Consider the following 23,063-nt stretch of genomic DNA (forward strand, 5'->3'; position numbering starts at 1 on the left):
AGGTTTATAGAGACGGTTGGGGTTCGGATGGGACCTAGGGTTAGGGTTATGTTGAGGGCTAGGGTTAGCGAGACTGTTAGGGTTAGGATGGGACCTAGGGTTAGGGTTATGTTGAGGGCTAGGGTTAGCGAGACGGTTAGGGTTCGGATGGGACCTAGGATTAGGGTTATGTTGAGGGCTAGGGTTAGCGAGACGGTTAGGGTTAGGATGGGACCTAGGGTTAGGGTTATGTTGAGGGCTAGGGTTAGCGAGACGGTTAGGGTTAGGATGGGACCTAGGGTTAGGGTTATGTTGAGGGCTAGGGTTAGCGAGACAGTTAGGGTTCGGATGGGACCTAGGGTTAGGCTTATGTTGAGGGCTAGGGTTAGCGAGACGGTTAGGGTTAGGATGGGACCTAGGGTTAGGGTTATGTTGAGGGCTAGGGTTAGCGAGACGGTTAGGGTTAGGATGGGACCTAGGGTTAGGGTTATGTTGAGGGCTAGGGTTAGCGAGACGGTCAGGGTTAGGATGGGAAATAGGGTTAGGGTTATGTTGAGGGCTAGGGTTAGCAAGACGGTTAGGGTTCAGATAGGACCTAGGGTTAGGGTTATGTTGAGGGCTAGGGTTAGCGTGACGGTTAGGGTTCGGATGGGACCTAGGGTTAGGGTTATGTTAAGGGCTAGGTTTATAGAGACGGTTGGGGTTCGGATGGGACCTAGGGTTAGGGTTATGTTGAGGGCTAGGGTTAGCGAGATGGTTAGGGTTCGGATGGGACCTAGGGTTAGGGTTATGTTGAGGGCTAGGGTTAGCGAGACGGTTAGGGTTCGGATGGGACCTAGGGTTAGGTTTATATTGAGGGCTAGGGTTAGCGAGATGGTGAGGGTGCGGATGGGACCTAGGGTTAGGGTTATGTTGAGGGCTAGGGTTAGCGAGACGGTTAGGGTTCGGATGGGACCTAGGGTTAGGGTTATGTTAAGGGCTAGGTTTATAGAGACGGTTGGGGTTCGGATGGGACCTAGGGTTAGGGTTATGTTGAGGGCTAGGGTTAGCGAGATGGTTAGGGTTCGGATGGGACCTAGGGTTAGGGTTATGTTGAGGGCTAGGGTTAGCGAGACGGTTAGGGTTCGGATGGGACCTAGGGTTAGGTTTATATTGAGGGCTAGGGTTAGCGAGATGGTGAGGGTGCGGATGGGACCTAGGGTTAGGGTTATGTTGAGGGCTAGGGTTAGCGAGACGGTTAGGGTTCGGATGGGACCTAGGGTTAGGGGTATGTTAAGGGCTAGGTTTATAGAGACGGTTGGGGTTCGGATGGGACCTAGGGTTAGGGTTATGTTGAGGGCTAGGGTTAGCGAGACTGTTAGGGTTAGGATGGGACCTAGGGTTAGGGTTATGTTGAGGGCTAGGGTTAGCGAGACGGTTAGGGTTCGGATGGGACCTAGGATTAGGGTTATGTTGAGGACTAGGGTTAGCGAGACGGTTAGGGTTAGGATGGGACCTAGGGTTAGGGTTATGTTGGGGCTAGGGTTAGCGAGACGGTTAGGGTTAGGATGGGACCTAGGGTTAGGGTTATGTTGAGGGCTAGGGTTAGCGAGACGGTCAGGGTTAGGATGGGACCTAGGGTTAGGGTTATGTTGAGGGCTAGGGTTAGCGAGACGGTTAGGGTTCAGATAGGACCTAGGGTTAGGGTTATGTTGAGGGCTAGGGTTAGCGTGACGGTTAGGGTTCGGATGGGACCTAGGGTTAGGGTTATGTTAAGGGCTAGGTTTATAGAGACGGTTGGGGTTCGGATGGGACCTAGGGTTAGGGTTATGTTGAGGGCTAGGGTTAGCGAAACGGTTAGGGTTCGGATGGGACCTAGGATTAGGGTTATGTTGAGGGCTAGGGTTAGCGAGACGGTTAGGGTTAGGATGGGACCTAGGGTTAGGGTTATGTTGAGGCCTAGGGTTAGCGAGACGGTTAGGGTTCGGATGGGACCTAGGGTTAGGGTTATGTTGAGGGCTAGGGTTAGCGAGACGGTTAGGGTTCGGATGGGACCTAGGGTTAGGGTTATGTTGAGGGCTAGGGTTAGCGAGATGGTGAGGGTGCGGATGGGACCTAGGGTTAGGGTTATGTTGAGGGCTAGGGTTAGCGAGACGGTTAGGGTTCGGATGGGACCTAGGGTTAGGGGTATGTTAAGGGCTAGGTTTATAGAGACGGTTGGGGTTCGGATGGGACCTAGGGTTAGGGTTATGTTGAGGGCTAGGGTTAGCGAGACTGTTAGGGTTAGGATGGGACCTAGGGTTAGGGTTATGTTGAGGGCTAGGGTTAGCGAGACGGTTAGGGTTCGGATGGGACCTAGGGTTAGGGGTATGTTAAGGGCTAGGTTTATAGAGACGGTTGGGGTTCGGATGGGACCTAGGGTTAGGGTTATGTTGAGGGCTAGGGTTAGCGAGACTGTTAGGGTTAGGATGGGACCTAGGGTTAGGGTTATGTTGAGGGCTAGGGTTAGCGAGACGGTTAGGGTTCGGATGGGACCTAGGATTAGGGTTATGTTGAGGACTAGGGTTAGCGAGACGGTTAGGGTTAGGATGGGACCTAGGGTTAGGGTTATGTTGGGGCTAGGGTTAGCGAGACGGTTAGGGTTAGGATGGGACCTAGGGTTAGGGTTATGTTGAGGGCTAGGGTTAGCGAGACGGTCAGGGTTAGGATGGGACCTAGGGTTAGGGTTATGTTGAGGGCTAGGGTTAGCGAGACGGTCAGGGTTCAGATAGGACCTAGGGTTAGGGTTAATGTTGAGGGCTAGGGTTAGCGTGACGGTTAGGGTTCGGATGGGACCTAGGGTTAGGGTTATGTTAAGGGCTAGGTTTATAGAGACGGTTGGGGTTCGGATGGGACCTAGGGTTAGGGTTATGTTGAGGGCTAGGGTTAGCGAAACGGTTAGGGTTCGGATGGGACCTAGGATTAGGGTTATGTTGAGGGCTAGGGTTAGCGAGACGGTTAGGGTTAGGATGGGACCTAGGGTTAGGGTTATGTTGAGGCCTAGGGTTAGCGAGACGGTTAGGGTTCGGATGGGACCTAGGGTTAGGGTTATGTTGAGGGCTAGGGTTAGCGAGACGGTTAGGGTTCGGATGGGACCTAGGGTTAGGGTTATGTTGAGGGCTAGGGTTAGCGAGACGGTTAGGGTTCGGATGGGACCTAGGGTTAGGTTTATATTGAGGGCTAGGGTTAGCGAGACGGTTAGGGTTCGGATGGGACCTAGGGTTAGGGTTATGTTGAGGGCTAGGGTTAGCGAGACGGTTAGCGTTAGGATGGGACCTAGGGTTAGGGTTATGTTGAGGGCTAGGGTTAGCGAGACGGTTAGGGTTAGGATGGGACCTAGGGTTAGGGTTATGTTGAGGGCTAGGGTTAGCGAGACGGTTAGGGTTAGGATGGGACCTAGGGTTAGGGTTATGTTGAGGGCTAGGGTTAGCGAGACGGTTAGGGTTAGGATGGGACCTAGGGTTAGGGTTATGTTGAGGGCTAGGGTTAGCGAGACGGTTAGGGTTAGGATGGGACCTAGGGTTAGGGTTATGTTGAGGGCTAGGGTTAGCGAGATGGTTAGGGTTAGGATGGGACCTAGGGTTAGGGTTATGTTGAGGGCTAGGGTTAGCGAGACGGTTAGGGTTAGGATGGGACCTAGGGTTAGGGTTATGTTGAGGGCTAGGGTTAGAGAGACGGTTAGGGTTAGGATGGGACCTAGGGTTAGAGTTATGTTGAGGGCTAGGGTTAGCGAGACGGTTAGGGTTAGGATGGGACCTAGGGTTAGGGTTATGTTGAGGGCTAGGGTTAGCGAGACGATTAGGGTTAGGATGGGACCTAGGGTTAGGGTTATGTTGAGGGCTAGGGTTAGAGAGACGGTTAGGGTTAGTATGGGACCTAGGGTTAGGGTTATGTTGAGGGCTAGGCTTAGCGAGACGGTTGTGGTTCGGATGGGACCTAGGTTTAGGGTTATGTTGAGGGCTAGGGTTAGAGAGAAGGTTAGGGTTAGGATGGGACCTAGGGTTAGGGTTATGTTGAGGGCTAGGGTTATCGAGACGGTTAGAGTTCGGATGGGACCTAGGGTTAGGGTTATGTTGAGGGCTAGGGTTAGCGAGACGGTTAGGGTTAGGATGGACCTAGGGTTAGGTTTAAGTTGTGGGCTAGGGTTAGCGAGACGGTTAGGGTTCACATAGGACCTAGGGTTAGGGTTATGTTGAGGGCTAGGGTTAGCGAGACGGTTAGGGTTCGGATGGGACCTAGGGTTAGGGTTATGTTGAGGGCTAGGGTTAGAGAGACGGTTAGGGTTCGGATGGGACCTAGGGTTATTGTTATGTTGAGGGCTAGGGTTAACGAGACGGTTAGGGTTAGGATGGGACCTAGGGTTAGGGTTATGTTGAGGGCTAGGGTTAGCGAGACGGTTAGGGTTAGGATGGGACCTAGGGTTAGGGTTATGTTGAGGGCTAGGGTTAGCGAGACGGTTAGGGTTAGGATGGGACCTAGGGTTAGGGTTATGTTGAGGGCTAGGGTTAGCGAGACGGTTAGGGTTAGGATGGGACCTAGGGTTAGGGTTATGTTGAGGGCTGGGGTTAGCGAGACGGTTAGGGTTCAGATAGGACCTAGGGTTAGGGTTATGTTGAGGGCTAGGGTTAGCGTGACGGTTAGGGTTCCGATGGGACCTAGGGTTAGGGTTATGTTAAGGGCTAGGTTTAGAGAGACGGTTGGGGTTCGGATGGGACTTAGGGTTAGGGTTATGTTGAGGGCTTGGGTTAGCGAGACGGTTAGGGTTCGGATGGGACCAAGGGTTAGGTTTAAGTTGTGGGCTAGGGTTAGCGAGACGGTTAGGGTTCACATAGGACCTAGGGTTAGGGTTATGTTGAGGGCTAGGGTTAGCGAGACGGTTAGGGTTCGGATGGGACCTAGGGTTAGGGTTATGTTGAGGGCTAGGGTTAGAGAGACGGTTAGGGTTCGGATGGGACCTAGGGTTATTGTTATGTTGAGGGCTAGGGTTAACGAGACGGTTAGGGTTAGGATGGGACCTAGGGTTAGGGTTATGTTGAGGGCTAGGGTTAGCGAGACGGTTAGGGTTAGGATGGGACCTAGGGTTAGGGTTATGTTGAGGGCTAGGGTTAGCGAGACGGTTAGGGTTAGGATGGGACCTAGGGTTAGGGTTATGTTGAGGGCTAGGGTTAGCGAGACGGTTAGGGTTAGGATGGGACCTAGGGTTAGGGTTATGTTGAGGGCTGGGGTTAGCGAGACGGTTAGGGTTCAGATAGGACCTAGGGTTAGGGTTATGTTGAGGGCTAGGGTTAGCGTGACGGTTAGGGTTCCGATGGGACCTAGGGTTAGGGTTATGTTAAGGGCTAGGTTTAGAGAGACGGTTGGGGTTCGGATGGGACTTAGGGTTAGGGTTATGTTGAGGGCTTGGGTTAGCGAGACGGTTAGGGTTCGGATGGGACCAAGGGTTAGGGTTATGTTGAGGGCTAGGGTTAGCGAGACGGTTAGGGTTAGGATGGGACCTAGGGTTAGGGATATGTTGAGGCCTAGGGTTAGCGAGACGGTTAGGGTTAGGATGGGACCTAGGGTTAGGGTTATGTTGAGGGCTAGGGTTAGCAAGACGGTTAGGGTTCAGATAGGACCTAGGGTTAGGGTTATGTTGAGGGCTAGGGTTAGCAAGACGGTTAGGGTTCAGATAGGACCTAGGGTTAGGGTTATGTTGAGGGCTAGGGTTAGCGTGACGGTTAGGGTTCGGATGGGACCTAGGGTTAGGGTTATGTTAAGGGCTAGGTTTATAGAGACGGTTGGGGTTCGGATGGGACCTAGGGTTAGGGTTATGTTGAGGGCTAGGGTTAGCGAGATGGTTAGGGTTCGGATGGGACCTAGGGTTAGGGTTATGTTGAGGGCTAGGGTTAGCGAGACGGTTAGGGTTCGGATGGGACCTAGGGTTAGGTTTATATTGAGGGCTAGGGTTAGCGAGATGGTTAGGGTTCGGATGGGACCTAGGGTTAGGGTTATGTTGAGGGCTAGGGTTAGCGAGACGGTTAGGGTTCGGATGGGACCTAGGGTTAGGGGTATGTTAAGGGCTAGGTTTATAGAGACGGTTGGGGTTCGGATGGGACCTAGGGTTAGGGTTATGTTGAGGGCTAGGGTTAGCGAGACTGTTAGGGTTAGGATGGGACCTAGGGTTAGGGTTATGTTGAGGGCTAGGGTTAGCGAGACGGTTAGGGTTCGGATGGGACCTAGGATTAGGGTTATGTTGAGGACTAGGGTTAGCGAGACGGTTAGGGTTAGGATGGGACCTAGGGTTAGGGTTATGTTGAGGGCTAGGGTTAGCGAGACGGTTAGGGTTAGGATGGGACCTAGGGTTAGGGTTATGTTGAGGGCTAGGGTTAGCGAGACGGTCAGGGTTAGGATGGGACCTAGGGTTAGGTTTATGTTGAGGGCTAGGGTTAGCGAGACGGTTAGGGTTCAGATAGGACCTAGGGTTAGGGTTATGTTGAGGGCTAGGGTTAGCGTGACGGTTAGGGTTCGGATGGGACCTAGGGTTAGGGTTATGTTAAGGGCTAGGTTTATAGAGACGGTTGGGGTTCGGATGGGACCTAGGGTTAGGGTTATGTTGAGGGCTAGGGTTAGCGAGACGGTTAGGGTTCGGATGGGACCTAGGATTAGGGTTATGTTGAGGGCTAGGGTTAGCGAGACGGTTAGGGTTAGGATGGGACCTAGGGTTAGGGTTATGTTGAGGCCTAGGGTTAGCGAGACGGTTAGGGTTCGGATGGGACCTAGGGTTAGGGTTATGTTGAGGGCTAGGGTTAGCGAGACGGTTAGGGTTCGGATGGGACCTAGGGTTAGGGTTATGTTGAGGGCTAGGGTTAGCGAGACGGTTAGGGTTCGGATGGGACCTAGGGTTAGGTTTATATTGAGGGCTAGGGTTAGCGAGACGGTTAGGGTTCGGATGGGACCTAGGGTTAGGGTTATGTTGAGGGCTAGGGTTAGCGAGACGGTTAGGGTTAGGATGGGACCTAGGGTTAGGGTTATGTTGAGGGCTAGGGTTAGCGAGACGGTTAGGGTTAGGATGGGACCTAGGGTTAGGGTTATGTTGAGGGCTAGGGTTAGCGAGACGGTTAGGGTTAGGATGGGACCTAGGGTTAGGGTTATGTTGAGGGCTAGGGTTAGCGAGACGGTTAGGGTTAGGATGGGACCTAGGGTTAGGGTTATGTTGATGGCTAGGGTAAGCGAGACGGTTAGGGTTCGGATGGGACCTAGGGTTAGGGTTATGTTGAGGGCTAGGGTTAGCGAGACGGTTAGGGTTAGGATGGGACCTAGGGTTAGGGTTATGTTGAGGGCTAGGGTTAGCGAGACGGTTAGGGTTAGGATGAGACCTAGGGTTAGGGTTATGTTGAGGGCTAGGGTTAGCGAGACGGTTAGGGTTAGGATGGGACCTAGGGTTAGGGTTATGTTGAGGGCTAGGGTTAGCGAGACGGTTAGGGTTAGGATGGGACCTAGGGTTAGGGTTATGTTGAGGGCTAGGGTTAGCGAGATGGTTAGGGTTAGGATGGGACCTAGGGTTAGGGTTATGTTGAGGGCTAGGGTTAGCGAGACGGTTAGGGTTAGGATGGGACCTAGGGTTAGGGTTATGTTGAGGGCTAGGTTTAGAGAGACGGTTAGGGTTAGGATGGGACCTAGGGTTAGAGTTATGTTGAGGGCTAGGGTTAGCGAGACGGTTAGGGTTAGGATGGGACCTAGGGTTAGGGTTATGTTGAGGGCTAGGGTTAGCGAGACGATTAGGGTTAGGATGGGACCTAGGGTTAGGGTTATGTTGAGGGCTAGGGTTAGAGAGACGGTTAGGGTTAGTATGGGACCTAGGGTTAGGGTTATGTTGAGGGCTAGGCTTAGCGAGACGGTTGTGGTTCGGATGGGACCTAGGTTTAGGGTTATGTTGAGGGCTAGGGTTAGAGAGAAGGTTAGGGTTAGGATGGGACCTAGGGTTAGGGTTATGTTGAGGGCTAGGGTTATCGAGACGGTTAGAGTTCGGATGGGACCTAGGGTTAGGTTTATGTTGAGGGCTAGGGTTAGCGAGACGGTTAGGGTTAGGATGGACCTAGGGTTAGGTTTAAGTTGTGGGCTAGGGTTAGCGAGACGGTTAGGGTTCACATAGGACCTAGGGTTAGGGTTATGTTGAGGGCTAGGGTTAGCGAGACGGTTAGGGTTCGGATGGGACCTAGGGTTAGGGTTATGTTGAGGGCTAGGGTTAGAGAGACGGTTAGGGTTCGGATGGGACCTAGGGTTATTGTTATGTTGAGGGCTAGGGTTAACGAGACGGTTAGGGTTAGGATGGGACCTAGGGTTAGGGTTATGTTGAGGGCTAGGGTTAGCGAGACGGTTAGGGTTAGGATGGGACCTAGGGTTAGGGTTATGTTGAGGGCTAGGGTTAGCGAGACGGTTAGGGTTAGGATGGGACCTAGGGTTAGGGTTATGTTGAGGGCTAGGGTTAGCGAGACGGTTAGGGTTAGGATGGGACCTAGGGTTAGGGTTATGTTGAGGGCTGGGGTTAGCGAGACGGTTAGGGTTCAGATAGGACCTAGGGTTAGGGTTATGTTGAGGGCTAGGGTTAGCGTGACGGTTAGGGTTCCGATGGGACCTAGGGTTAGGGTTATGTTAAGGGCTAGGTTTAGAGAGACGGTTGGGGTTCGGATGGGACTTAGGGTTAGGGTTATGTTGAGGGCTTGGGTTAGCGAGACGGTTAGGGTTCGGATGGGACCAAGGGTTAGGGTTATGTTGAGGGCTAGGGTTAGCGAGACGGTTAGGGTTAGGATGGGACCTAGGGTTAGGTATATGTTGAGGCCTAGGGTTAGCGAGACGGTTAGGGTTAGGATGGGACCTAGGGTTAGGGTTATGTTGAGGGCTAGGGTTAGCGAGACGGTTAGGGTTAGGATGGGACCTAGGGTTAGGGTTATGTTGAGGGCTACGGTTAGCGAGACGGTTAGGGTTCAGATCGGACCTAGGGTTAGGGTTATGTTGAGGGCTAGGGTTAGCGTGACGGTTAGGGTTCGGATGGGACCTAGGGTTAGGGTTATGTTGAGGGCTAGGTTTAGAGAGACGGTTGGGGTTCGGATGGCACCTAGGGTTAGGGTTATGTTGGGGGCTAGGGTTAGCGAGACGGTTAGGTTTCGGAAGGGTCTAGGGTTAGGGTTACGTTGAGGGCTAGGGTGATCGAGACGGTTAGGGTTTGGATGGTACCTAGGGTTAGGGTTATGTTGAGGGCTAGGGTTAGCGAGACGGTTAGGATTAGGATGGGACCTAGGGTTAGGGTTATGTTGAGGGCTAGGGTTAGCGAGACGGTTAGGGTTAGGATGGGACCTAGGGTTAGGGTTATGTTGAGGGCTAGGGTTAGCGAGACGGTTAGGGTTAGGATGGAACCTAGAGTTAGGGTTATGTTGAGGGCTAGGGTTAGCGAGACGGTTAGGGTTCGGATGGGACCTATTTTTAGGGTTATGTTGAGGGCTAGGGTTAGCGAGACGGTTAGGGTTCGGATGGGACCTAGGATTAGGGTTATGTTGATTGCTAGGTTTAGCGAGACGGTTAGGGTTAGGATGGGACCTAGGGTTAGGGTTATGTTGAGGGCTAGGGTTAGCGAGACGGTTAGGGTTAGGATGGGACCTAGGGTTAGGGTTATGTTGAGGGCTAGGGTTAGCGAGACGGTTAGGGTTAGGATGGGACCTAGGGTTAGGGATATGTTGAGGGCTAGGGTTAGCGAGACGGTTAGGGTTAGGATGGGACCTAGGGTTAGGGTTATGTTGAGGGCTAGGTTTAGCGAGACGGTTAGGGTTAGGATGGAACCTAGGGTTAGGGTTATGTTGAGGGCTAGGGTTAGCGAGACGGTTAGGGTTCAGATAGGACCTAGGGTTAGGGTTATGTTGAGGGGTAGGGTTAGCGTGACGGTTAGGGTTCGGATGCGACCTAGGGTTAGGGTTATGTTAAGGGCTAGGTTTATAGAGACGGTTGGGGTTCGGATGGGACCTAGGGTTAGGGTTATGTTGAGGGCTAGGGTTAGCGAGACGGTTAGGGTTCGGATGGGACCTAGGATTAGGGTTATGTTGAGGGCTAGGGTTAGCGAGACGGTTAGGGTTAGGATGGGACCTAGGGTTAGGGTTATGTTGAGGCCTAGGTTTAGCGAGACGGTTAGGGTTCGGATGGGACCTAGGGTTAGGGTTATGTTGAGGGCTAGGGTTAGCGCGATGGTTAGGGTTCGGATGGGACCTAGGGTTAGGGTTATGTTGAGGGCTAGGGTTAGCGAGACGGTTAGGGTTCGGATGGGACCTAGGGTTAGGTTTATATTGAGGGCTAGGGTTAGCAAGACGGTTAGGGTTCGGATGGGACCTAGGGTTAGGGTTATGTTGAGGGCTAGGGTTAGCGAGACGGTTAGGGTTAGGATGGGACCTAGGGTTAGGGTTATGTTGAGGGCTAGGGTTAGCGAGACGGTTAGGGTTCGGATGGGACCTAGGGTTAGGGTTATGTTGAGGGCTAGGGTTAGCGAGACGGTTAGGGTTAGGATGGGACCTAGGGTTAGGGTTATGTTGAGGGCTAGGGTTAGCGAGACGGTTAGGGTTAGGATGGGACCTAGGGTTAGGGTTATGTTGAGGGCTAGGGTTAGCGAGACGGTTAGGGTTAGGATGGGACCTAGGGTTAGGGTTATGTTGAGGGCTAGGGTTAGCGAGACGGTTAGGGTTAGGATGGGACCTAGGGTTAGGGTTATGTTGAGGGCTAGGTTCAGAGAGACGGTTAGGGTTCGGATGGGGCCTAGGGTTAGGGTTATGTTGAGGGCTAGGGTTAGCGAGACGGTTAGGGTTAGGATGGGACCTAGGGTTAGGGTTATGTTGAGGGCTAGGTTTAGCGAGACGGTTAGGGTTCAGATAGGACCTAGGGTTAGGGTTATGTTGAGGGCTAGGGTTAGCGTGACGGTTAGGGTTCGGATGGGACCTAGGGTTAGGGTTATGTTAAGGGCTAGGTTTATAGAGACGGTTGGGGTTCGGATGGGACCTAGGGTTAGGGTTATGTTGAGGGCTAGGGTTAGCGAGACGGTTAGGGTTCGGATGGGACCTAGGGTTAGGTTTATATTGAGGGCTAGGGTTAGCGAGACGGTTAGGGTTCGGATGGGACCTAGGGTTAGGGTTATGTTGAGGGCTAGGGTTAGCGAGACGGTTAGGGTTAGGATGGGACCTAGGGTTAGGGTTATGTTGAGGGCTAGGGTTAGCGAGACGGTTAGGGTTAGGATGGGACCTAGGGTTAGGGTTATGTTGAGGGCTAGGGTTAGCGAGACGGTTAGGGTTAGGATGGGACCTAGGGTTAGGGTTATGTTGAGGGCTAGGGTTAGCGAGACGGTTAGGGTTAGGATGGGAACTAGGGTTAGGGTTATGTTGATGGCTAGGGTTAGCGAGACGGTTAGGGTTCGGATGGGACCTAGGGTTAGGGTTATGTTGAGGGCTAGGGTTAGCGAGACGGTTAGGGTTAGGATGAGACCTAGGGTTAGGGTTATGTTGAGGGCTAGGGTTAGCGAGACGGTTAGGGTTAGGATGAGACCTAGGGTTAGGGTTATGTTGAGGGCTAGAGTTAGAGAGACGGTTAGGGTTAGTATGGGACCTAGGGTTAGGGTTATGTTGAGGGCTAGGCTTAGCGAGACGGTTGTGGTTCGGATGGGACCTAGGTTTAGGGTTATGTTGAGGGCTAGGGTTAGAGAGAAGGTTAGGATTAGGATGGGACCTAGAGTTAGGGTTATGTTGAGGGCTAGGGTTATCGAGACGGTTAGAGTTCGGATGGGACCTAGGGTTAGGGTTATGTTGAGGGCTAGGGTTAGCGAGACGGTTAGGGTTAGGATGGGACCTAGGGTTAGGTTTAAGTTGTGGGCTAGGGTTAGCGAGACGGTTAGGGTTCAGATAGGACCTAGGGTTAGGGTTATGTTGAGGGCTAGGGTTAGCGAGACGGTTAGGGTTCGGATGGGACCTAGGGTTAGGGTTATGTTGAGGGCTAGGGTTAGAGAGACGGTTAGGGTTCGGATGGGACCTAGGGTTATTGTTATGTTGAGGGCTAGGGTTAACGAGACGGTTAGGGTTAGGATGGGACCTAGGGTTAGGGTTATGTTGAGGGCTAGGGTTAGCGAGACGGTTAGGGTTAGGATGGGACCTAGGGTTAGGGTTATGTTGAGGGCTAGGGTTAGCGAGACGGTTAGGGTTAGGATGGGACCTAGGGTTAGGGTTATGTTGAGGGCTAGGGTTAGCGAGACGGTTAGGGTTAGGATGGGACCTAGGGTTAGGGTTATGTTGAGGGCTGGGGTTAGCGAGACGGTTAGGGTTCAGATAGGACCTAGGGTTAGGGTTATGTTGAGGGCTAGCGTTAGCGTGAGGGTTAGGGTTCCGATGGGACCTAGGGTTAGGGTTATGTTAAGGGCTAGGTTTAGAGAGACGGTTGGGGTTCGGATGGGACCTAGTGTTAGGGTTATGTTGAGGGCTAGGGTTAGCGAGATGGTTAGGGTTAGGATGGGACCTAGGGTTAGGGTTATGTTGAGGGCTAGGGTTAGCGAGACGGTTAGGGTTAGGATGGGACCTAGGGTTAGGGTTATGTTGAGGGCTACGGTTAGCGAGACGGTTAGGGTTCAGATCGGACCTAGGGTTAGGGTTATGTTGAAGGCTAGGGTTAGCGTGACGGTTAGGGTTCGGATGGGACCTAGGGATAGGGTTATGTTGTGGGCTAGGTTTAGAGAGACGGTTGGGGTTCGGATGGCACCTAGGGTTAGAGTTATGTTGGGGGCTAGGGTTAGCGAGACGGTTAGGTTTCGGAAGGGTCTAGGGTTAGGGTTACGTTGAGGGCTAGGGTGATCGAGACGGTTAGGGTTTGGATGGGACCTAGGGTTAGGGTTATGTTGAGGGCTAGGGTTAGCGAGACGGTTAGGATTAGGATGGGACCTAGGGTTAGGGTTATGTTGAGGGCTAGGGTTAGCGAGACGGTTAGGGTTAGGATGGGACCTAGGGTTAGGGTTATGTTGAGGGCTAGGGTTAGCGAGACGGTTAGGGTTAGGATGGGACCTAGGGTTAGGGTTATGTTGAGGGCTAGGGTTAGCGAGACGGTTAGGGTTCGGATGGGACCCAGGATTAGGGTTATGTTGATTGCTAGGGTTAGCGAGACGGTTAGGGTTAGGATGGGACCTAGGGTTAGAGGTATGTTGAGGGCTAGGGTTAGCGAGACGGTTAGGGTTAGGATGGGACCTAGGGTTAGGGTTATGTTGAGGGCTAGGGTTAGCGAGACGGTTAGGGTTAGGATGGGACCTAGGGTTAGGGTTATGTTGAGGGCTAGGGTTAGCGAGACGGTTAGGGTTAGGATGGGACCTAGGGTTAGGGTTATGTTGAGGGCTAGGGTTAGCGAGACCGTTAGGGTTAGGATGGGACCTAGGGTTAGAGTTATGTTGAGGGCTAGGGTTAGAGAGACGGTTAGGGTTAGGATGGGACCTAGGGTTAGAGTTATGTTGAGGGCTAGGGTTAGCGAGACGGTTAGGGTTAGGATGGGACCTAGGGTTAGGGTTATGTTGAGGGCTAGGGTTAGCGAGACGATTAGGGTTAGGATGGGACCTAGGGTTAGGGTTATGTTGAGGGCTAGGGTTAGAGAGACGGTTAGGGTTAGTATGGGACCTAGCGTAAGGGTTATGTTGAGGGCTAGGCTAAGCGAGACGGTTGTGGTTCGAATGGGACCTAGGTTTAGGGTTATGTTGAGGGCTAGGGTTAGAGAGATGGTTAGGGTTAGGATGGGAACTAGGGTTAGGGTTATGTTGAGGGCTAGAGTTATCGAGACGGTTAGAGTTCGGATGGGACCTAGGGTTAGGGTTATGTTGAGGGCTAGGGTTAGCGAGACGGTTAGGGTTAGGATGGGACCTAGGGTTAGGTTTAAGTTGTGGGCTAGGGTTAGAGAGACGGTTAGGGTTCAGATAGGACCTAGAGTTAGGGTTATGTTGAGGGCTAGGGTTAGCGAGACGGTTAGGGTTCGGATGGGACCTAGGGTTAGGGTTATGTTGAGGGCTAGGGTTAGAGAGACGGTTAGGGTTCGGATGGGGCCTAGGGTTATTGTTATGTTGAGGGCTAGGGTTAACGAGACGGTTAGGGTTAGGATGGGACCTAGGGTTAGGGTTATGTTGAGGGCTAGGGTTAGCGAGATGGTTAGGGTTAGGATGGGACCTAGGGTTAGGGTTATGTAGAGGGCTAGGGTTAGCGAGACGGTTAGGGTTAGGATGGGACCTAGGGTTAGGGTTATGTTGAGAGCTAGGGATAGCGAGACGGTTAGGGTTAGGATGGGACCTAGGGTTAGGGTTATGTTGAGGGCTGGGGTTAGCGAGACGGTTAGGGTTCAGATAGGACCTAGGGTTAGGGTTATGTTGAGGGCTAGCGTTAGCGTGACGGTTAGGGTTCCAATGGGACCTAGGGTTAGGGTTATGTTAAGGGCTAGGTTTAGAGAGACGGTTGGGGTTCGGATGGGACCTAGGGTTAGGGTTATGTTGAGGGCTAGGGTTAGCGAGATGGTTAGGGTTAGGATGGGACCTAGGGTTAGGGTTATGTTGAGGGCTAGGGTTAGCGAGACGATTAGGGTTAGGATGGGACCTAGGGTTAGGGTTATGTTGAGGGCTAGAGTTAGAGAGACGGTTAGGGTTAGTATGGGACCTAGGGTTAGGGTTATGTTGAGGGCTAGGCTTATCGAGACGGTTGTGGTTCGGATGGGACCTAGGTTTAGGGTTATGTTGAGGGCTAGGGTTAGAGAGAAGGTTAGGATTAGGATGGGACCTAGGGTTAGGGTTATGTTGAGGGCTAGGGTTATCGAGACGGTTAGAGTTCGGATGGGACCTAGGGTTAGGGTTATGTTGAGGGCTAGGGTTAGCGAGACGGTTAGGGTTAGGATGGGACCTAGGGTTAGGTTTAAGTTGTGGGCTAGGGTTAGCGAGACGGTTAGGGTTCAGATAGGACCTAGGGTTAGGGTTATGTTGAGGGCTAGGGTTAGCGAGACGGTTAGGGTTCGGATGGGACCTAGGGTTAGGGTTATGTTGAGGGCTAGGGTTAGAGAGACGGTTAGGGTTCGGATGGGACCTAGGGTTATTGTTATGTTGAGGGCTAGGGTTAACGAGACGGGTAGGGTTAGGATGGGACCTAGGGTTAGGGTTATGTTGAGGGCTAGGGTTAGCGAGACGGTTAGGGTTAGGATGGGACCTAGGGTTAGGGTTATGTTGAGGGCTAGGGTTAGCGAGACGGTTAGGGTTAGGATGGGACCTAGGGTTAGGGTTATGTTGAGGGCTAGGGTTAGCGAGACGGTTAGGGTTAGGATGGGACCTAGGGTTAGGGTTATGTTGAGGGCTGGGGTTAGCGAGACGGTTAGGGTTCAGATAGGACCTAGGGTTAGGGTTATGTTGAGGGCTAGCGTTAGCGTGAGGGTTAGGGTTCCGATGGGACCTAGGGTTAGGGTTATGTTAAGGGCTAGGTTTAGAGAGACGGTTGGGGTTCGGATGGGACCTAGTGTTAGGGTTATGTTGAGGGCTAGGGTTAGCGAGATGGTTAGGGTTAGGATGGGACCTAGGGTTAGGGTTATGTTGAGGGCTAGGGTTAGCGAGACGGTTAGGGTTAGGATGGGACCTAGGGTTAGGGTTATGTTGAGGGCTAAGGTTAGCGAGACGGTTAGGGTTCAGATCGGACCTAGGGTTAGGGTTATGTTGAAGGCTAGGGTTAGCGTGACGGTTAGGGTTCGGATGGGACCTAGGGTTAGGGTTATGTTGTGGGCTAGGTTTAGAGAGACGGTTGGGGTTAGGATGGCACCTAGGGTTAGGGTTATGTTGGGGGCTAGGGTTAGCGAGACGGTTAGGTTTCGGAAGGGTCTAGGGTTAGGGTTACGTTGAGGGCTAGGGTGATCGAGACGGTTAGGGTTTGGATTGGACCTAGGGTTAGGGTTATGTTGAGGGCTAGGGTTAGCGAGACGGTTAGGATTAGGATGGGACCTAGGGTTAGGGTTATGTTGAGGGCTAGGGTTAGCGAGATGGTTAGGGTTAGGATGGGACCTAGGGTTAGGGTTATGTTGAGGGCTAGGGTTAGCGAGACGGTTAGGGTTAGGATGGGACCTAGGGTTAGGGTTATGTTGAGGGCTAGGGTTAGCGAGACGGTTAGGGTTCGGATGGGACCCAGGATTAGGGTTATGTTGATTGCTAGGGTTAGCGAGACGGTTAGGGTTAGGATGGGACCTAGGGTTAGAGGTATGTTGAGGGCTAGGGTTAGCGAGACGGTTAGGGTTAGGATGGGACCTAGGGTTAGGGTTATGTTGAGGGCTAGGGTTAGCGAGACGGTTAGGGTTAGGATGGGACCTAGGGTTAGGGTTATGTTGAGGGCTAGGGTTAGCGAGACGGTTAGGGTTCAGATAGGACCTAGGGTTAGGGTTATGTTGAGGGCTAGGGTTAGCGTGACGGTTAGGGTTCGGATGGGACCTAGGGTTAGGGTTATGTTAAGGGCTAGGTTTATAGAGACGGTTGGGGTTCGGATGGGACCTAGGGTTAGGGTTATGTTGAGGGCTAGGGTTAGCGAGACGGTTAGGGTTCGGATGGGACCTAGGGTTAGGTTTATATTGAGGGCTAGGGTTAGCGAGACGGTTAGGGTTCGGATGGGACCTAGGGTTAGGGTTATGTTGAGGGCTAGGGTTAGCGAGACGGTTAGGGTTAGGATGGGACCTAGGGTTAGGGTTATGTTGAGGGCTAGGGTTAGCGAGACGGTTAGGGTTAGGATGGGACCTAGGGTTAGGGTTATGTTGAAGGCTAGGGTTAGCGAGACGGTTAGGGTTCGGATGGGACATAGGTTTAGGGTTATGTTGTGGGCTAGGGTTAGCGAGACGGTCAGGGTTCGGATGGGACCTAGGATTAGGGTTATGTTGATTGCTAGGGTTAGCGAGACGTTTAGGGTTAGGATGGGACCTAGGGTTAGGGTTATGTTGAGGGCTAGGGTTAGCGAGACGGTTAGGGTTAGGATGGGACCTAGGGTTAGGGTTATGTTGAGGGCTAGGGTTAGCGAGACCGTTAGGGTTAGGATGGGACCTAGGGTTAGGGTTATGTTGAGGGCTAGGGTTAGAGAGACGGTGAGGGTTAGGATGGGACCTAGGGTTAGAGTTATGTTGAGGGCTAGGGTTAGCGAGACGGTTAGGGTTAGGATGGGACCTAGGGTTAGGGTTATGTTGAGGGCTAGGGTTAGCGAGACGATTAGGGTTAGGATGGGACCTAGGGTTAGGGTTATGTTGAGGGCTAGGGTTAGAGAGACGGTTAGGGTTAGTATGGGACCTAGGGTTAGGGTTATGTTGAGGGCTAGGCTTAGCGAGACGGTTGTGGTTCGGATGGGACCTAGGTTTAGGGTTATGTTGAGGGCTAGGGTTAGAGAGATGGTTAGGGTTAGGATGGGACCTAGGGTTAGGGTTATGTAGAGGGCTAGAGTTATCGAGACGGTTAGAGTTCGGATGGGACCTAGGGTTAGGGTTATGTTGAGGGCTAGGGTTAGCGAGACGGTTAGGGTTAGGATGGGACCTAGGGTTAGGTTTAAGTTGTGGGCTAGGGTTAGCGAGACGGTTAGGGTTCAGATAGGACCTAGGGTTAGGGTTATGTTGAGGGCTAGGGTTAGCGAGACGGTTAGGGTTCGGATGGGACCTAGGGTTAGGGTTATGTTGAGGGCTAGGGTTAGAGAGACGGTTAGGGTTCGGATGGGACCTAGGGTTATTGTTATGTTGAGGGCTAGGGTTAACGAGACGGTTAGGGTTAGGATGGGACCTAGGGTTAGGGTTATGTTCAGGGCTAGGGTTTGCGAGATGGTTAGGGTTAGGATGGGACCTAGGGTTAGGGTTATGTTGAGGGCTAGGTTTAGCGAGACGGTTAGGGTTAGGATGGGACCTAGGGTTAGGGTTATGTTGAGAGCTAGGGTTAGCGAGACGGTTAGGGTTAGGATGGGACCTAGGGTTAGGGTTATGTTGAGGGCTGGGGTTAGCGAGACGGTTAGGGTTCAGATAGGACCTAGGGTTAGGGTTATGTTGAGGGCTAGCGTTAGCGTGACGGTTAGGGTTCCGATGGGACCTAGGGTTAGGGTTATGTTAAGGGCTAGGTTTAGAGAGACGGTTGGGGTTCGGATGGGACCTAGGGTTAGGGTTATGTTGAGGGCTAGGGTTAGCGAGACGGTTAGGGTTCGGATGGGACCTAGGGTTAGGGTTATGTTGAGGGCTAGGGTTAGAGAGACGGTTAGGGTTCGGATGGGACCTAGGGTTATTGTTATGTTGAGGGCTAGGGTTAACGAGACGGTTAGGGTTAGGATGGGACCTAGGGTTAGGGTTATGTTGAGGGCTAGGGTTAGCGAGATGGTTAGGGTTAGGATGGGACCTAGGGTTAGGGTTATGTAGAGGGCTAGGGTTAGCGAGACGGTTAGGGTTAGGATGGGACCTAGGGTTAGGGTTATGTTGAGAGCTAGGGATAGCGAGACGGTTAGGGTTAGGATGGGACCTAGGGTTAGGGTTATGTTGAGGGCTGGGGTTAGCGAGACGGTTAGGGTTCAGATAGGACCTAGGGTTAGGGTTATGTTGAGGGCTAGCGTTAGCGTGACGGTTAGGGTTCCAATGGGACCTAGGGTTAGGGTTATGTTAAGGGCTAGGTTTAGAGAGACGGTTGGGGTTCGGATGGGACCTAGGGTTAGGGTTATGTTGAGGGCTAGGGTTAGCGAGATGGTTAGGGTTAGGATGGGACCTAGGGTTAGGGTTATGTTGAGGGATAGGGTTAGCGAGACGATTAGGGTTAGGATGGGACCTAGGGTTAGGGTTATGTTGAGGGCTAGAGTTAGAGAGACGGTTAGGGTTAGTATGGGACCTAGGGTTAGGGTTATGTTGAGGGCTAGGCTTAGCGAGACGGTTGTGGTTCGGATGGGACCTAGGTTTAGGGTTATGTTGAGGGCTAGGGTTAGAGAGAAGGTTAGGATTAGGATGGGACCTAGGGTTAGGGTTATGTTGAGGGCTAGGGTTATCGAGACGGTTAGAGTTCGGATGGGACCTAGGGTTAGGGTTATGTTGAGGGCTAGGGTTAGCGAGACGGTTAGGGTTAGGATGGGACCTAGGGTTAGGTTTAAGTTGTGGGCTAGGGTTAGCGAGACGGTTAGGGTTCAGATAGGACCTAGGGTTAGGGTTATGTTGAGGGCTAGGGTTAGCGAGACGGTTAGAGTTCGGATGGGACCTAGGGTTAGGGTTATGTTGAGGGCTAGGGTTAGAGAGACGGTTAGGGTTCGGATGGGACCTAGGGTTATTGTTATGTTGAGGGCTAGGGTTAACGAGACGGGTAGGGTTAGGATGGGACCTAGGGTTAGGGTTATGTTGAGGGCTAGGGTTAGCGAGACGGTTAGGGTTAGGATGGGACCTAGGGTTAGGGTTATGTTGAGGGCTAGGGTTAGCGAGACGGTTAGGGTTAGGATGGGACCTAGGGTTAGGGTTATGTTGAGGGCTAGGGTTAGCGAGACGGTTAGGGTTAGGATGGGACCTAGGGTTAGGGTTATGTTGAGGGCTGGGGTTAGCGAGACGGTTAGGGTTCAGATAGGACCTAGGGTTAGGGTTATGTTGAGGGCTAGCGTTAGCGTGAGGGTTAGGGTTCCGATGGGACCTAGGGTTAGGGTTATGTTAAGGGCTAGGTTTAGAGAGACGGTTGGGGTTCGGATGGGACCTAGTGTTAGGGTTATGTTGAGGGCTAGGGTTAGCGAGATGGTTAGGGTTAGGATGGGACCTAGGGTTAGGGTTATGTTGAGGGCTAGGGTTAGCGAGACGGTTAGGGTTAGGATGGGACCTAGGGTTAGGGTTATGTTGAGGGCTAAGGTTAGCGAGACGGTTAGGGTTCAGATCGGACCTAGGGTTAGGGTTATGTTGAAGGCTAGGGTTAGCGTGACGGTTAGGGTTCGGATGGGACCTAGGGTTAGGGTTATGTTGTGGGCTAGGTTTAGAGAGACGGTTGGGGTTAGGATGGCACCTAGGGTTAGGGTTATGTTGGGGGCTAGGGTTAGCGAGACGGTTAGGTTTCGGAAGGGTCTAGGGTTAGGGTTACGTTGAGGGCTAGGGTGATCGAGACGGTTAGGGTTTGGATTGGACCTAGGGTTAGGGTTATGTTGAGGGCTAGGTTTAGCGAGACGGTTAGGATTAGGATGGGACCTAGGGTTAGGGTTATGTTGAGGGCTAGGGTTAGCGAGATGGTTAGGGTTAGGATGGGACCTAGGGTTAGGGTTATGTTGAGGGCTAGGGTTAGCGAGACGGTTAGGGTTAGGATGGGACCTAGGGTTAGGGTTATGTTGAGGGCTAGGGTTAGCGAGACGGTTAGGGTTCGGATGGGACCCAGGATTAGGGTTATGTTGATTGCTAGGGTTAGCGAGACGGTTAGGGTTAGGATGGGACCTAGGGTTAGAGGTATGTTGAGGGCTAGGGTTAGCGAGACGGTTAGGGTTAGGATGGGACCTAGGGTTAGGGTTATGTTGAGGGCTAGGGTTAGCGAGACGGTTAGGGTTAGGATGGGACCTAGGGTTAGGGTTATGTTGAGGGCTAGGGTTAGCGAGACGGTTAGGGTTCAGATAGGACCTAGGGTTAGGGATATGTTGAGGGCTAGGGTTAGCGTGACGGTTAGGGTACGGATGGGACCTAGGGTTAGGGTTATGTTAAGGGCTAGGTTTATAGAGACGGTTGGGGTTCGGATGGGACCTAGGGTTAGGGTTATGTTGAGGGCTAGGGTTAGCGAGACGGTTAGGGTTCGGATGGGACCTAGGGTTAGGTTTATATTGAGGGCTAGGGTTAGCGAGACGGTTAGGGTTCGGATGGGACCTAGGGTTAGGGTTATGTTGAGGGCTAGGGTTAGCGAGACGGTTAGGGTTAGGATGGGACCTAGGGTTAGGGTTATGTTGAGGGCTAGGGTTAGCGAGACGGTTAGGGTTAGGATGGGACCTAGGGTTAGGGTTATGTTGAAGGCTAGGGTTAGCGAGACGGTTAGGGTTCGGATGGGACATAGGTTTAGGGTTATGTTGTGGGCTAGGGTTAGCGAGACGGTCAGGGTTCGGATGGGACCTAGGGTTAGGGTTATGTTGAGAGCTAGGGTTAGCGAGACGGTTAGGGTTAGGATGGGACCTAGGGTTAGGGTTATGTTGAGGGCTGGGGTTAGCGAGACGGTTAGGGTTCAGATAGGACCTAGGGTTAGGGTTATGTTGAGGGCTAGCGTTAGCGTGACGGTTAGGGTTCCGATGGGACCTAGGGTTAGGGTTATGTTAAGGGCTAGGTTTAGAGAGACGGTTGGGGTTCGGATGGGACCTAGGGTTAGGGTTATGTTGAGGGCTAGGGTTAGCGAGATGGTTAGGGTTAGGATGGGACCTAGGGTTAGGGTTATGTTGAGGGCTAGGGTTAGCGAGACGATTAGGGTTAGGATGGGACCTAGGGTTAGGGTTATGTTGAGGGCTAGGGTTAGAGAGACGGTTAGGGTTAGTATGGGACCTAGGGTTAGGGTTATGTTGAGGGCTAGGCTTAGCGAGACGGTTGTGGTTCGGATGGGACCTAGGTTTAGGGTTATGTTGAGGGCTAGGGTTAGAGAGAAGGGTAGGGTTAGGATGGGACCTAGGGTTAGGGTTATGTTGAGGGCTAGGGTTATCGAGACGGTTAGAGTTCGGATGGGACCTAGGGTTAGGGTTATGTTGAGGGCTAGGGATAGCGAGACGGTTAGGGTTAGGATGGGACCTAGGGTTAGGTTTAAGTTGTGGGCTAGGGTTAGCAAGACGGTTAGGGTTCAGATAGGACCTAGGGTTAGGGTTATGTTGAGGGCTAGGGTTAGCGAGACGGTTAGGGTTCGGATGGGACCTGGGGTTAGGGTTATGTTGAGGGCTAGGGTTAGAGAGACGGTTAGGGTTCGGATGGGACCTAGGGTTATTGTTATGTTGAGGGCTAGGGTTAACGAGACGTTTAGGGTTAGGATGGGACCTAGGGTTAGGGTTATGTTGAGGGCTAGGGTTAGCGAGACGGTTAGGGTTAGGATGGGACCTAGGGTTAGGGTTATGTTGAGGGCTAGGGTTAGCGAGACGGTTAGGGTTAGGATGGGACCTAGGGTTAGGGTTATGTTGAGGGCTAGGGTTAGCGAGACGGTTAGGGTTAGGATGGGACCTAGGGTTAGGGTTATGTTGAGGGCTGGGGTTAGCGAGACGGTTAGGGTTCAGATAGGACCTAGGCTTAGGGTTATGTTGAGGGCTAACGTTAGCGTGACGGTTAGGGTTCCGATGGGACCTAGGGTTAGGGTTATGTTAAGGGCTAGGTTTAGAGAGACGGTTGGGGTTCGGATGGGACCTAGTGTTAGGGTTATGTTGAGGGCTAGGGTTAGCGAGATGGTTAGGGTTAGGATGGGACCTAGGGTTAGGGTTATGTTGAGGGCTAGGGTTAGCGAGACGGTTAGGGTTAGGATGGGACCTAGGGTTAGGGTTATGTTGAGGGCTACGGTTAGCGAGACGGTTAGGGTTCGGATGGGACCTAGGGTTAGTGTTATGTTGAAGGCTAGGGTTAGCGTGACGGTTAGTGTTCGGATGGGACCTAGGGTTAGGGTTATGTTGGGGGCTAGGGTTAGCGAGACGGTTAGGTTTCGGAAGGGTCTAGGGTTAGGGTTACGTTGAGGGCTAGGGTGATCGAGACGGTTAGGGTTTGGATGGGACCTAGGGTTAGGGTTATGTTGAGGGCTAGGGTTAGCGAGACGGTTAGGATTAGGATGGGACCTAGGGTTAGGGTTATGTTGAGGGCTAGGGTTAGCGAGACGGTTAGGGTTAGGATGGGACCTAGGGTTAGGGTTATGTTGAGGGCTAGGGTTAGCGAGACGGTTAGGGTTAGGATGGGACCTAGGGTTAGGGTTATGTTTAGGGCTAGGGTTAGCGAGACGGTTAGGGTTCGGATGGGACCTAGGTTTAGGGTTATGTTGAGGGCTAGGGTTAGCGAGACGGTTAGGGTTCGGATGGGACCTAGGATTAGGGTTATGTTGATTGCTAGGGTTAGCGAGACGGTTAGGGTTAGGATGG

Source organism: Miniopterus natalensis, chromosome 11 (assembly GCF_054644295.1).
Source record: "Miniopterus natalensis isolate mMinNat1 chromosome 11, mMinNat1.hap1, whole genome shotgun sequence".
NCBI classification, from domain to species: Eukaryota; Metazoa; Chordata; class Mammalia; order Chiroptera; family Miniopteridae; genus Miniopterus; species Miniopterus natalensis.